General features: G+C 46.0%; 1 pseudogene; it reads left to right on the top strand.

The window, feature by feature from the left end:
• Nucleotides 1-13099: 13099 nt before the first annotated feature.
• Nucleotides 13100-13216, top strand: LOC126229578 (5S ribosomal RNA; annotated as a pseudogene).
• The last annotated feature ends 942 nt before the right edge of the window (nt 13217-14158 follow it).

The following is a 14158-nucleotide window of genomic DNA, read 5'->3' as shown; positions in this document are numbered from 1 at the left end:
CACATTTTCAACATGTCCCCAACGAAGTGTATCAACGCCTGCTTGCAGCTAGGGTGTTCATTTAATTATCATTACAATACCAATCGTTTCTACAACTACCTTACTGTGTTTTACCTGCCCACTTTTAGACGTATGCTCCTTCTGTGGTTCCCTGAGACCCTCTAACCTAAAGAACCGCCCAGTCCATTCCACACAGCCCCCGCTACCCATGTAGCCGCCTCCTGTGTGTAGTGGACTCCTGACCTATTAAGTAATAAAACACGTGGAATGAAGGTTGTCTACAACTTCTACAGAAACTGAACTGCAGTTCAAAACATGAGACAGATGCAATAACTGAGCAGTAAGCGAGTCTGGGCTGCAGCCTATTATTCTTGTATTTCAACCAGTACACAGAGCAAGTAGAGGAAAATATTGAGATCTCAAGAAAGTGACTTTTAGAAGCAAATTTTACGGTTCGCCGACGGTATTTCATTTTTGTCATAGTCGGCAGTGACTTGAAAGGTAAGTTGAAAGGAACAGTTAGCATCTTTAAAAGGCGCTGTAACAAAAAACATTAACAAAAGTAAAACAACCGTAATGCTGACGAGTTAAATTTGACGATATCGAGGAAATTAGATAAGGAAATAAGAACCCAAAAGTAGCAGATGAGTTATTAAAACGGAGTAAAAAATAAACTGACGATTGCTGAAATAAGAAAATTAATAAAGGGCGGAATCCTGATACCGGGACCAATTTTTTCATAAAGGAAAGTATATTAATACAGAAGCCCGCCCGGTTGGCCGTGCGGTCTAACGCACGGCTTTCCGGGCGGGAAGGAGCGCCTGGTCCCCGGCACGAACCCGCCCGGCGGATCTGTGTCGAGGTCCGGTGAACCGGCCAGTCTGTGGACGGTTTTTAGGCGGTTTTCCATCTGCCTCGGGGAATGCGGGCTGGTTCCCCTTATTCCGCCTCAGTTACACTATGTCGGCGATTGCTGCGCAAACAAGTTATCCACGTACGCGTACACCACCATTACCACGCAAACATAGGGGTTACACTCGTCTGGTGTGAGACGTTCGCTGGGGGAGAGTCCACTGGGGGCCAAACCGCACAATAACCCTGAAAGAGTGGTTCGGTGTGGGGCGGCGGAGGGGTGAAGTGGACTGCGGGAGTCGTCGTGGGGTTGTGGACCACTGCGGCTGCGGCGGGGACGGAGCCTCTCCGTCGTTTCTAGGTCCCCGGTTAACATACAATACAATACATACAATATTAATAGAATATAAATTTAAGTATTAGAAGGTATTTTCTGAAAATATATGTCCAGGGTCTAACATTATAAGGAAGGGAGACGTGAAGGCTAGAATGTACAGACAAAAAGGTAATAGAAACTTTTGAAAATTAGGTTTCATGGAGAATGCTGAAGATTACATAGCTACATTGAGTAACTAATGAAGAGATACTGAATTTAATTAAGGAGGAAGAAGCTTCAGCTCATGAAATTATATATATATATATATATATATATATATATATATATGATCGGTTGATAGGACGCATCGAGAGCCATCAGTGTATCAACAACTGGATAATGGAGCGAACTGCCGGCGATTTAAATTGTGTGGGGAGACCAGGACTTAAATATAATACACAGGTTTTAATGGAAGTGGGTTGCACTAGTCCTGGAAAAATTAGATTTACGAAGGATGAACTAGTGTAGACAGCTGCATCAAACCAATCTTGAGAGTAAAGAGCACAAAAACAGCATATTGTGGGGAATGTGCTAGTGAACCTTGAAGATCACTACAGCCCTCAAGCATGGGTTGTTATTGTAAACGCCGTTACCTCCTAACAAACGTAATCTTCAATAATAATCTGTGTGTCCCAGCATCACACTTATTGTTCATGCAGTATAAAGCAATTTACAGCTGTGATCGTCAAGTCTGTTTTACGTTTAATTTCAAGGATCGTTACCTAGCTTTAACATAGTAGCTATGCTTCCGCGTATTTCACAGAGTACTGCACATGGCACGTGTGTGCTTCGAGTATGGTTGATACTCTCGGTTACTACAAAGGAAGGAAGTGAGGGATACCACATTTTATCGCCTTGCCAGACCAGGAATTCAAGATGGATAACTATGAAGCAGGAAATCAAACACATTATTTTCAACAAATCATGCTGCTTTCGATCAGATGATTTATGCATTTTTCCTCCTAATGCAGATAAATTAAAACAAAAATTACCAAGAACAGATTAGGTCCTCTGTAAGAAAATGTGTAGTAAGTACAATATTTTGACACCATAGAGCATGAAATCAGGAAAACTATAAGAAAAAAAAATGAAATACCGGTATGTACGCAGGGAGTACGCACAGACAGCATGCAGCTGCCGTTTTCTAATGTTATAAATGAATTTTTCTGCTCAGGTGACTTTCCTGATGAACTTGTGCATACTCAGGAAATGTGCGAAGGGAATGTAAAGCATAAGACGTCCGAAATTGCAGACCGTTTTCTCTACTGTCATCATTCCAAATAGTAATATGGTTAGTTATGACAGCCGGCCGCGGTGGTCTAGCGGTTCTAGGCGCTCAGTCCAGAACCGCGCGACTGCTACGGTCGCAGGTTCGAATCCTGCCTCGGGCATGGATGTGTGTGATGTCCTTAGGTTAGTTAGGTTTAAGTAGTTCTAAGTTCTAGGGGACTGATGACCACAGATGTTAAGTGATGTGTCGGCAGCTGGGCCAACACCTTGTAGATCGAAGTGGCTGAAAGTGCACGCTAAACTAACGCAGACGGGCGTGAAGTACTGGAACATGAGACTTATTAATGAATAAGAAGAAAAGTACGTAGCTGGAATAATATACTTAACTTTATTCTCTTGTTGGAATACATCTCTTGAATAGTAGTAAGCTATAAGCACTGATACAAATGGCGCCTTGCTAGGTAGTAGCTATGGAATAAGCTGAAGGCTATTCTATCAGTCTCTCGGCAAATGAGAGGAAGACTTGGTAGGTCTGGTCGCAAGCTATGTCGTCCGTACAACTGGGGCGAGGTCATGTCCGTGTCTTGTGACCTGCCATGTGGTGGCGCTAGGTTTGCGATTACACAGTGGCGACACGCGGGTCCGACATGTACTACAGGACCGCGGCCGATTTAAGTTACCACCTAGCAAGTGTGGTGTCTAGCGGTGACACCACATTCCTCCCCCGCAAATCGGCGAACGGTCGTGAGATAAGGCTTCCGCCCGCCGTGGGGAGGACCCCATGTTGACGTATGCGATGAGGTGGGGAGCCTAACAACAGGCGAGGCTGTGCCACCCGCACCCGGCCATTCGGTCCGAGGGGAGCTAGGAAACGCCTGAAAACCTAGTCCAGGGTGCACGTCAACATGCGGTGGATGCGCACGTAAAGAAACAAGGGCCGAAGGGTCGACCTCCATGTGGTCTGGGAAGCCGACGCGCGACGACGACACCTGGTCCGGAGCGGGCAAGAGGTCCATGGCGGAGGACGGCTGGGCACGGGAAGCGAGCGGCGGCGCGTGACCCAGTGAGGCGCCAGGCGGCTGCAGCGAAGCGTCCGCTGCGGGCGGCGCCGGCGGCGGCTGCGGCGGCGGCGGCGCGACGCCATGAGGCAAAATGGAAGGCAGCGTCGGTAACACCCGGGGATGAGGCGAGCCAGTAGGTGGGTCCCCAAGGCGCTGACCTGACGGCTCCGTCGCTGAAAGCAGACGGGGAGCGGCAGAACCCAGGCGACGACAGAGGCGCAGCTGATTGAGATGCCGACGCACCTCACCAGAGGCCCCCAAAACCAAATACATCGCGCGGCCGAGGCAGCGAAGAATGCGCCCTGCGAGCCAACGCCGTGAACCGCGATAGGTGCGATAATAGACAACGTCGCCAGGAGCAAAAGCAGGAGTCTGCCGCTGCACAGGAACCTGATGCGGCGGATGCAGCAAAGACATCAGGGTACGATGAGGACGACCATGGAGCAATTCAGCCGGCGAGCGACCATCGCGGGGCCGAGAGCGATACGAAGACAAAAAGAGCACCAAAGCGTCCTCCCGAGAATGCGACTCTTTCAATTTCAACATCTGGGACTTGAAAGTCCGGACCAATCGTTCAGCGGCACCGTTTGACTGAGGCGAAAACGGCGCGGACGTCAGATGTTGAATACCATTGGCCTTGCAGAATGACTGAAATTCTGCGGACATGAATTGTGGGCCATTGTCGGAAACAAGAGTCTGCGGAAGACCTTCAATGCAAAAGATAGCAGACAAGGCTTGGATTGTGGCAGAAGACGTCGTGGAAGACATCCGGACAACAAAAGGAAAATTACTGAAAGCATCGACCACAACCAACCATCGAGCATTCCAGAATGGACCAGCAAAATCGATGTGCAAGCGTTGCCAAGGGGAAGTGGCTTTCGGCCATGCAAAGAATGTCCGCGGCGGGGCGGATTGTTGTTCGGCACACGCCACGCAAGAGGAGCACATAGTCGTAATCGCAGCATCGATTCCGAACCAAGTACAGTGCTGACGAGCAAGATGTTTCGTTCGCACTATACCCCAATGTCCTTGGTGGAGAAGCTTTAAGACAGAGGACTGTAACGAACGTGGGACCACGACTCTGGACTGATCATTATCGGAACGCAACAACAAAACACCACGTCGTACAAAAAGTCTCTCCTTGTGAGCAAAAAAACGGCGAACCAAAGGATCCTCGATCCGTGACTTTGACAAGGGCCATTGCGTAGCAACAAAACGCAAAACAGTAGCAAGGACAGGGTCAGCAGCTGTGGCTGTAGCTACACGACGAAAATCAATCGGAAACGATGCGACCACGTCATCGGCTTCCGAATCAATGAACATGCAAGCAAGTTCGGAAGAATCGAATGCTTTATCCTCAGCAACAGGCAAACGGGACAACGCATCAGCGTTGCCGTGCTTAGCAGTGGACCGATACAAGATATCGTAGCGGTACTGCGAGAGAAAAAGCGACCAGCGAATGAATTTCTGCGCTGTACGTGGAGGTACAGGCTTGGTCGGATGAAAAAGCGATGTCAAAGGTTTGTGGTCCGTGATGATGGTAAAGTGACGACCATACAAGAAGTCATGGAACTTGGTAACACCAAACACGAGAGCTAAAGCTTCTTTCTCTATTTGTGAATAATTTCTTTGCGCAGATGAGAGCAATTTGGACGCAAAGGCAATAGGGCGATCATGCGAGCCATCTTTGTGCGCAAGCACAGCACCGATCCCGAAATCCGATGCATCAACCATCAACAAAAGGGGTTTTCGGGGACCGAATGGCGTAAGGCAAGTATTTGAAAGTAACGCCGATTTCAACTGGCGAAAGGCGCGTTCGCATTCCGTCGTCCAGACGAACGGAACACCTTTACGGCGTAAGCGATGAAGCGGAGCTGAAATGGAAGAAGCATTGCGCACAAACTTTGAATAATAAGTAATTTTACCCAGCACACTCTGTAGCTGTTTTAAGTTCTGCGGAGCAGGTAAGTCCTGTATGGCACGGAGGTGCTCTGGACTCGGATGTATACCGTGGGCATTTATGACATGCCCCAGGTAGGGTAAGTCCCGAGCAAAAAAAACACATTTGTCCTTCCTCAAGCGAAGACCATTCTGACGCAAGACCTGAAATAATGTTCGGAGATTTTGCAAATGTTCTGCTTCTGTCTTTCCTGAGATTACAATATCGTCCAGATAGGTCGCAGCAGTAGGGACCGACGCACAAAGAGTTTGTAAATATTGCTGAAACAATGCAGGGGCGGATGCACACCCGAATGGCAGTCTTTTGAAGCGATACAAGCCAAGATGCGTGTTTACCACCAAGACGCGCCGGGAGTCTTCGTCCACAGGTATCTGCAAGTACGCATCTGCTAGGTCCAATTTTGAAAAATATTTTCCCGGGCACAGTTTGTCAAAAAGATCTTCCGGGCGGGGCAAAGGAAAAGTAGCAGTCACAAGTTGTGGATTCACAGTGGCCTTGAAGTCCACACAAAGTCTCAATTTTCCGGAAGGTTTTGGCAAAATTACTAAGGGTGAGGCCCAGAGAGAAGCCTGCACACGTTCAATTACACCTTGAGATTCTAACTCGGCCAATGTTCTTGCGACCTCATCACGCAATGCGTGGGGAACATTGCGCGCTCTGAAAAATTTCGGTTGCGCGTTGTCTTTCAATTCCAAATGTGCAGCATAGTTCTTAGCGCAACAAAGGCCCGGTGCAAAAATGTCTGCAAATTCTTCACAAAGACTAGAAACACTGGCGGAAGGCTCAGTCTGATTCACTGATAGGACCTGATTTACTATAGACAAATTAAACAATTGAAATAAATCTAAACCAAACAAGTTCACTGCAGTAGAAGAACGAAGAACGTAAAATGATACAAGTTTTGTTTGTCCCTTGTATGTTGCAAGAAGGCTGCACTGTCCTAACACAGGGATCGGCTGTCCTGAGTAACTAGTTAACTTAACATTTGCGGCACGCAATGGCGGTTTGCCCAGTTGCTTGTACGTGTCGTGATTGAGCAATGAAACTGCAGCTCCGGTATCGAGCTGGAATGGGATCACTTTGCCTTCAAAGTCTAAGTCCACAAAAAGTTTATTGTCCTGCTGACGACAAGAGCGACTGTCACGTGCAAATTGAACCGATACAGGTACAGAAGCACTTGCGACTTTACGGGATTTCCTGCGACGTCGACACACACTTTGGGTGGGACGAACACAGTCACTGTTAGCTAAAGTGTCACTGGACGGGTGGGAATGAACTACATTAATGTCCATGGGCGAAGGTCCACGAGCCTGAATGTCCTGGGTGCGATTCCGGCGCGAAGCAAAAGGCCTGGAATTATTGCGATTGTCTGATCTAAGCTTCTTCTGGCAAACACTTTGAACATGTCCCTTCTTTTGACAGTAAAAGCAAATAGCTTGGCGTGACGGGCAATTTTCACGCGAATGTCTAGTTGCACACCGCGGGCATGATTTCACTGCAGTTGCTTGCTTACGCGGCGCACGTGTTTGCGAGCGAGGCTGCGACGGGCGCGAGGGCCGCTTAGCGTCCCGTGCAGCGGGCCCGGCGGGCTGATTAATGTGACACACTGCTGGCGAAGTTTCAAATGAGTCCTGAGCAAAGTCAAGTGTGTCTTGCCTATCCAATATGTCTATCACTTGTTGAAGGGAGGGATTTACGAGTTTCAAAATCTGTTCCCGTATGCGAACATCAGAAACGTTCTGTGCTATTGCATCACGCACCATTGTATCGGAATATGGGAGGCCACATTCACAGGCAAACGCGCAGTCTCTAGTAAGGCCTTGCAAAGTTGCAACCCACTCCCTATTAGTCTGACCGGCCGTACGTTTTGTACGAAAGAACGTATACCGTTTTGCAACTACATTTACTGTTTCTTTGAAATAGGCATCTAAAGCCGACAAAATTTCCTCGTAGGTCAGAGTTGCTACGTCGCGTCGGGGAAACAATTTCACTATCACACGGGAGGTAGACACACCGACACAAGAAAGCAAAAACGGCTGCCGCTCTTTACCTTGAATTCTGTATGCTGCCAGATGAAACTGGAACTGGCTGGCCCACTCAGTCCAGGTTTCGCACTCGGCCTCAAAGGGCCTAAATGGCGGTGCGACAGCGTTGTGTGGCTGCGGTAGCGATGAAGCGGCGGCTGCCGCATCGGTTTGCAGCGCACGTTGACCCTGGACGAGCTGTCCAAGGGCTTCCAATAACGCCTGCGTCTGCTGATTCTGCAAGCGAAAAAATTCGGACAGTACATCTGGAGATTGTGGCGAAGCCATGACACAAGCAAATCAGAGCACAAAAAGGGAAAAAGAACAAATCAGTCCAAAGCAGAAAAAACACTTTCTCTCGTCGCCATGTGATGTGTCGGCAGCTGGGCCAACACCTTGTAGATCGAAGTGGCTGAAAGTGCACGCTAAACTAACGCAGACGGGCGTGAAGTACTGGAACATGAGACTTATTAATGAATAAGAAGAAAAGTACGTAGCTGGAATAATATACTTAACTTTATTCTCTTGTTGGAATACATCTCTTGAATAGTAGTAAGCTATAAGCACTGATACAAATGGCGCCTTGCTAGGTAGTAGCTATGGAATAAGCTGAAGGCTATTCTATCAGTCTCTCGGCAAATGAGAGGAAGACTTGGTAGGTCTGGTCGCAAGCTATGTCGTCCGTACAACTGGGGCGAGGTCATGTCCGTGTCTTGTGACCTGCCATGTGGTGGCGCTAGGTTTGCGATTACACAGTGGCGACACGCGGGTCCGACATGTACTACAGGACCGCGGCCGATTTAAGTTACCACCTAGCAAGTGTGGTGTCTAGCGGTGACACCACATTAAGTCCCATAGTGCTCAGAGCCATTTGAACCATTTTTAGTTATTTATGACAGAGAGAATGATTACTTCGCTGAACACATATCCTTCTCAGCGAAGCAGGGTTTGGTTTTTACAGTAGCAGAAGCAATAAATCAGACATTCTAACGTTTATGAAAGGGCTAATGGCTCCGAGCACTATGGGACTTAACAGCTGTGGTCATCAGTCCCCTAGAACTTAGAACTACTTAAACCTAACTAACCTAAGGACATCACACACATCCATGCCCGAGGCAGGATTCGAACCCGCGACCGTAGCAGTCGCACGGTTCCGGACTGCGCGCCTAGAACCGCGAGACCACCGCGGCCGGCTATGAAAGGGCTAGAAAAATGATGAATGAGACTCAGGAATATTTTTAGATCTACCTTAGACCTTTTACGATGGTTATCATAGACCTTTATACACAAGCTAAAATCATTAACAATGAATAAGAAGCAAAACGAGCCAGTTTTATTTGGAAAACAAGATGTAGATATTGCAAGGGTCTCAAAGGAATCACACGTTCTGTGAAACATTGATATTGAAGTTCGTCAGCATTATACCACGCGAATATTATTGTTCTAGATATACACAAAAGGCAATCCCGACATAACACGCCAGCGTTGTATGCACAAATAAAGCATCAGATCTCCTGGTAACGAAAGCGGATTATACTGCACGGAATGTTTACAATTGTTTCAGTATCCAATAAACCAACCTTAAACATACAGAAAACAAACAACTCTAATTCCTACTCACACTGGGGAAATAATAGTGTCAAATTATGTATAGAAGAAAATGGCATTGATTGCACAATAAATAAAGAAAACCTAGGAATGAATATTGAATCTCAGTTGAAGTGAAGTGACTACACAAATCTATAAGTAAAGAGACGTCGTCAGCGTATTATGTCCTTTAAGATCTGTTATTGGGGTATGACAAGAAATACCTCATAGTTAAATATATTTCGATGAACACTTTGCTCCTAGTTCTCGAATACTTTCCTGCGGATAAAATATAGGATAGTGAATAAAATTTTCAAACTACAGGAATCAAAATCGGACTGTTTATAAATATCGTTTGAGAGAGTTGAGAGTTCTCACTGTACCATCTTGTTGCCTCTGTTAATCCATTACACACATTAAAGAAATAATTAGTAATTATCACGTAAACAGCTGTCTCAATGAGCTTGAAACAAGGGCTTCGAATTCCTATTATTTTCCACTGATCATTCTAACAAAGAGAAGAGAGAGTGTGGTTGAGAAATATTACTCGACCGCAACAGTATTTCATCTGGGCGTGAGGGCGCTTCAGTCTGTTTATCGTGAGTTTTTATCGCGATATCTCTCGAGGACACGCAAAACTGTCTTGGAATCATTCACAGTGTGGTACGCCTTCCTCGGTCAGCACTGTACATTTTACTGTGACGTCACCTCGTGTGTTTCTGATAGCGCCTGTGAGAGGCCAGGTGCAGTAATACCTTGGTGAGGTAGTATCTTTCTACGCTTATGCTGCCGACTAAGGACAAGCATAATCTGTTGACTCTGCCTGAGGCTCATTGGAAGGGTCAAAATCTCTCTGCGTTTGCTAAGCGAACAATGGGCATATATACATACTAGGAACTACTTCGAGAGACAGGAAAACGGACAAAGGGGGAAGACTGGGGTGGAATATGTAACTGTAATGAACATGAAACTGATCTAGGTGACACATATAAGCCGGCGAACGGACGGTCAAGGGATCAATCAAATTATTTTATAGATTTCGAGAAATTAGAAAAGACGGAGAATGGAAGGCGGGGACAGCATGAATGCCTATTGCTAAAGATTGTAATACATGGAAGTATCTGGAGGCTGGATTTTTTCCTGTAGTGAAAGTCAAAAACTCACAATAACTATGTACAGTCAGTTTCACAAGATAGTGTACACCGTTATCTGTATGATATAAAAGACCCAATTATAAATATATGTTTAGGTGAAAATACATGTTATTACTAATTGCACAATTACCTAATAGTTAATTCAATGGCTGCCATTATCGATTATAGCTTGACACCTTTTTGGAGTGCTTCGCAGGAGGTTTTCCGCATATTTTCTCGGTAACGATCTCCATATCGTTCTGATTTTATATGACAACTGCTTCAAATTGTATGTTGGTTTTTCTTTAAGCTTCATCTTAATATACGACCAAAAATTTGCAATCGGATTTGCATCCGCAGACATTGGAGACCAATCCATCGTGGAGACCCCACTGTCTTGTTTTCACGCTGTTTCGGATCATTATGCTGTTGAACTACCCAGTTTGCCTCGTTCGAACCAAGGAAGATTTGATTTCTGCTTAAAGTGACGCACGATGTCATTCCCCTGCATTCTTGTTGTCGCGCACGCTAGCCCTCTCTCCGGCAAATCATCCACGTTTCCAACCTCTATGTATCGTATTTCGCAACGAATGTCTTTGACTTTCTACGAATTTTAGCAGCAGTTCCATATGAAAGCTTTGGTCTCTTTGAATGATTTATAAGGAACACTGCCTCGTGACGCTTCAGATATGTTGCACTCATTTTTAGCTGCAACCGACAAAACAAAACACTCAATCCTCACACTATTTATCTATACACTGTGCAGAAGCGCAGTGAGTACAGATTCGAGACACTAACAGAAATGTCGCTGCGCACGTTGCGCTTAAAATTACGGCGTACACTTTCTTGTGGAAGTGACTGTAAGTAAGTAAACATCCTCGAATCTCTCTCGCCGTTTCTTCTAAAAAGCGTGCGGTCTTCTTGCCTGAAATATTGCCATGATGTCCGCTCCTGATGCGGTTTTCGTTCCATGTTTCCGATATGTAGAAGATCTCTGTTTCCTCGGCGCGACTTATTTCTCCAGGGAGCAGTGTTTGCTGAGCTGGCGTTGCTTAGCGCGTGCTGTGTTGGGTCTCCCGTTTCCAGGTTTTCCTGATCGGCCGGCTTGCCGGCGCAATTTGCCAGCGTCTCTGGAAACCCGGACTTCCCGAAGCAGGCGACCGCACTGTGGTGGATGGCGCCGCAGTCGGCCGCTTTGTCCGATCGGCTCCTCCCCCCTCCCTCCCCCCGCCATCTCCGACGTATCCTATTACCGTTCCGGAATCCCAGAGTATTCTCTACAAGAACCTCTCTCTCCCTCTCTCCCCCTCTCCCCCCTCTCTTCTTTGCCCACAATTCTCTACCCCTCGTCTCAACCCCTCGCTTAACCAAGTACAAGATAACTTTTCACTGGAAAGAATCCCGTTTTAATGCCTATTATTTTCATTTAGTAATTTTTATTTAATGTCGTTCATTTGGAATTTTTTTAAATGTCGCTTCTCGTGTGATGCTGCTTGATAATGTGAAAGGGAGCGAAACTGGTAAAATATAAAATAAAGGAAATTATATGCTCATTCGAAACATAGAAAATACGAGTAGCTCCAGATAAGAAAACGAGTTTCTTCAACAAACTTATATTGAAATTTTACCCATTATGGATGTGGAACACTGCTACTATGGTGAATTTCCAAAAACGACGTCAAACAGTTGCGTTTTGTGATAGTTTTTTATTTTTATTTTTACCTTCCATGACCGGTTTTGAATGGCCTAGCGAAGTATCAAATGGTGTACACTTTTGCTGAATGTTTCGAAGATTGTGGGATTTGTGTAGCTGTGGTAAGATCGAAAACTGAAACCAGTAAGTATGGTGTAAATAGCTCTCTCCAAATTCATTTCTTACTTGTTTCGTTTTTCTATCTCACCACAGCTGCATGAGCCCCATTGTGCTCCAAACATTCATTAAAAGCGTGTACCAGCTGATGATGAATTGCTAGATGATTCGAAACTGGTCATCTATACAAATAAAAATGAATACATTTTTGTATGTTTGTAATCTATGCTTTCCTAAACCATTCATCCAATTGCGGTGAAACTTTGGTGAGCTGTTCTCCGTACTCCTGCGAATGTTCCTAGCCCCTCACCTCCCCCCCCCCCCACCCCCTCCGAAAAAAAGATTGCGACACATAGGTCATGAGCTTTGACGTCATAAACCATGAGATGCCACCGCATGAAGGTAGCCGGATTTATTAATCCAGTATTTGACAACGAGAGCACTTAGCTACTGGCAACAAACTTAAAATAATTTGTAATTTCAAACCTTTAATAAATTTTACTCGCTGGCTCATCCCACACAATGATGAAAGGAAAAAATGTTATCACGTACTACATTTCCGCTGTACATGCTGTAAAACTGCTGCTTCAGGTACGAAGTTTTAATGTACTTCGTTACTAGTAAATCAGTTAGTACCATATTTTGCGTGCAGAATCCATATACCTCACTAAACATGTCGGTAAGTTTATATCACTGTGCGACACATAGTCCAGGAGATACGATGTCATAAACACTGAGATGCCTTGAGAAATGTACTATGATCCGTAAAAAATGGTTCAAATGGCCCTAATCATATGGGACTTAAACATCTGAGATCATCAGTCCCCTAGAACTTTGAACTACTTACACCTAACTAACCTAAGGACATCACACATATCCATGCCCAAGGCAGGATTCGAACCTGCGACCGTAGCAGCCGCATGGTTACGGACTGAAGCGCGCAGCGGCCGGCGATCCATAAAAAAAACCACTAGAAGCGCTTCATCGTGCACTAAAAGATTTAAGAGGGTATGAGCAACAGTATTTTACTCTCTGGTGATTTTTGACAAACTCTACCCCTTATACGGGCAACGGCCTTGCCGCAGTGGATACACCGGTTTCCGTGAGATCACCGAAGTTAAGCGCTGTTGGGCGTGGCTGGCACTTGGATGGGTGACCATCCAGCCGCCATGCGCTGTTGCCATTTTTCGGGTTGCACTCAGCCTCGTGATGCCAATTGAGGAGCTACTCGACCGAATAGTAGCGGCTTCGGTCAAGAATACCATCATAACGACCGGGAGAGTGGTGTGCTGACCCCACCCCCCTCCTATCCGCATCCTCCTCTGAGGATGACACGGCGGTCGGATGGTCCCGATAGGCCACTCATGGCCTGACGACAGAGCGCTACCCGTTATACAACGCTTCATACACGCTGATGAACTTAAAGCGTGTCTAAAATCGTCATTCACAGACGTACAGAAATTTAAGAACTGATATGCACACACAAGTACAAAAATATAGATCTGCCCAATGTTTTGCAAGACAGTTGTTGGAAACGGGAAATGAGGAACCCTCACACTGTATCACATTGCCACGAAACTTTTGTAAAATTACAGTATCCAGAGACGAATTGATTCACAAAGTTTTCCCGAATATCAAACAGAGCTACAAAAGTCACGAGTGGCTCAGTGAATTTGCTATATTAGCAATAAGAAACAGGGAAGTGAATGCCATCAGTTACAGCAATCAAAACAAAGTACCAGCCAAGACAACAACATATAAGTCCATCAAAAAAACGGCTCTGAGCACTATGGGACTCAACTGCTGTGGTTATAAGTCCCCTAGAACTTAAAACTACTTAAACCTAACTAACCTAAGGACAGCACACAACACCCAGCCATCACGAGGCAGAGAAAATCCCTGACCCCGCCGGGAATCGAACCCGGGAACCCGGGCGTGGGAAGTGAGAACGCTACCGCACGACCACGAGATGCGGGCTATAAGTCCATCAATACTGTATTGAATGTGAGGTTGTAAATTATCCGACTGAATCCTTGAATTCACTTAATATGCTGGGCATGCCGCCAAACGTGTTTTGGGGGGATACGTATACTAGTTATAGGTTCAAATGGCTCTGAGGACTATG

The sequence above is a fragment of the Schistocerca nitens genome, unplaced genomic scaffold, assembly GCF_023898315.1.
Source record: "Schistocerca nitens isolate TAMUIC-IGC-003100 unplaced genomic scaffold, iqSchNite1.1 HiC_scaffold_375, whole genome shotgun sequence".
In the NCBI taxonomy this organism is placed as follows: domain Eukaryota; kingdom Metazoa; phylum Arthropoda; class Insecta; order Orthoptera; family Acrididae; genus Schistocerca; species Schistocerca nitens.
Note: the sequence above shows the minus strand (reverse complement) of the source record. Positions and strands in the feature narration are given on the sequence as shown.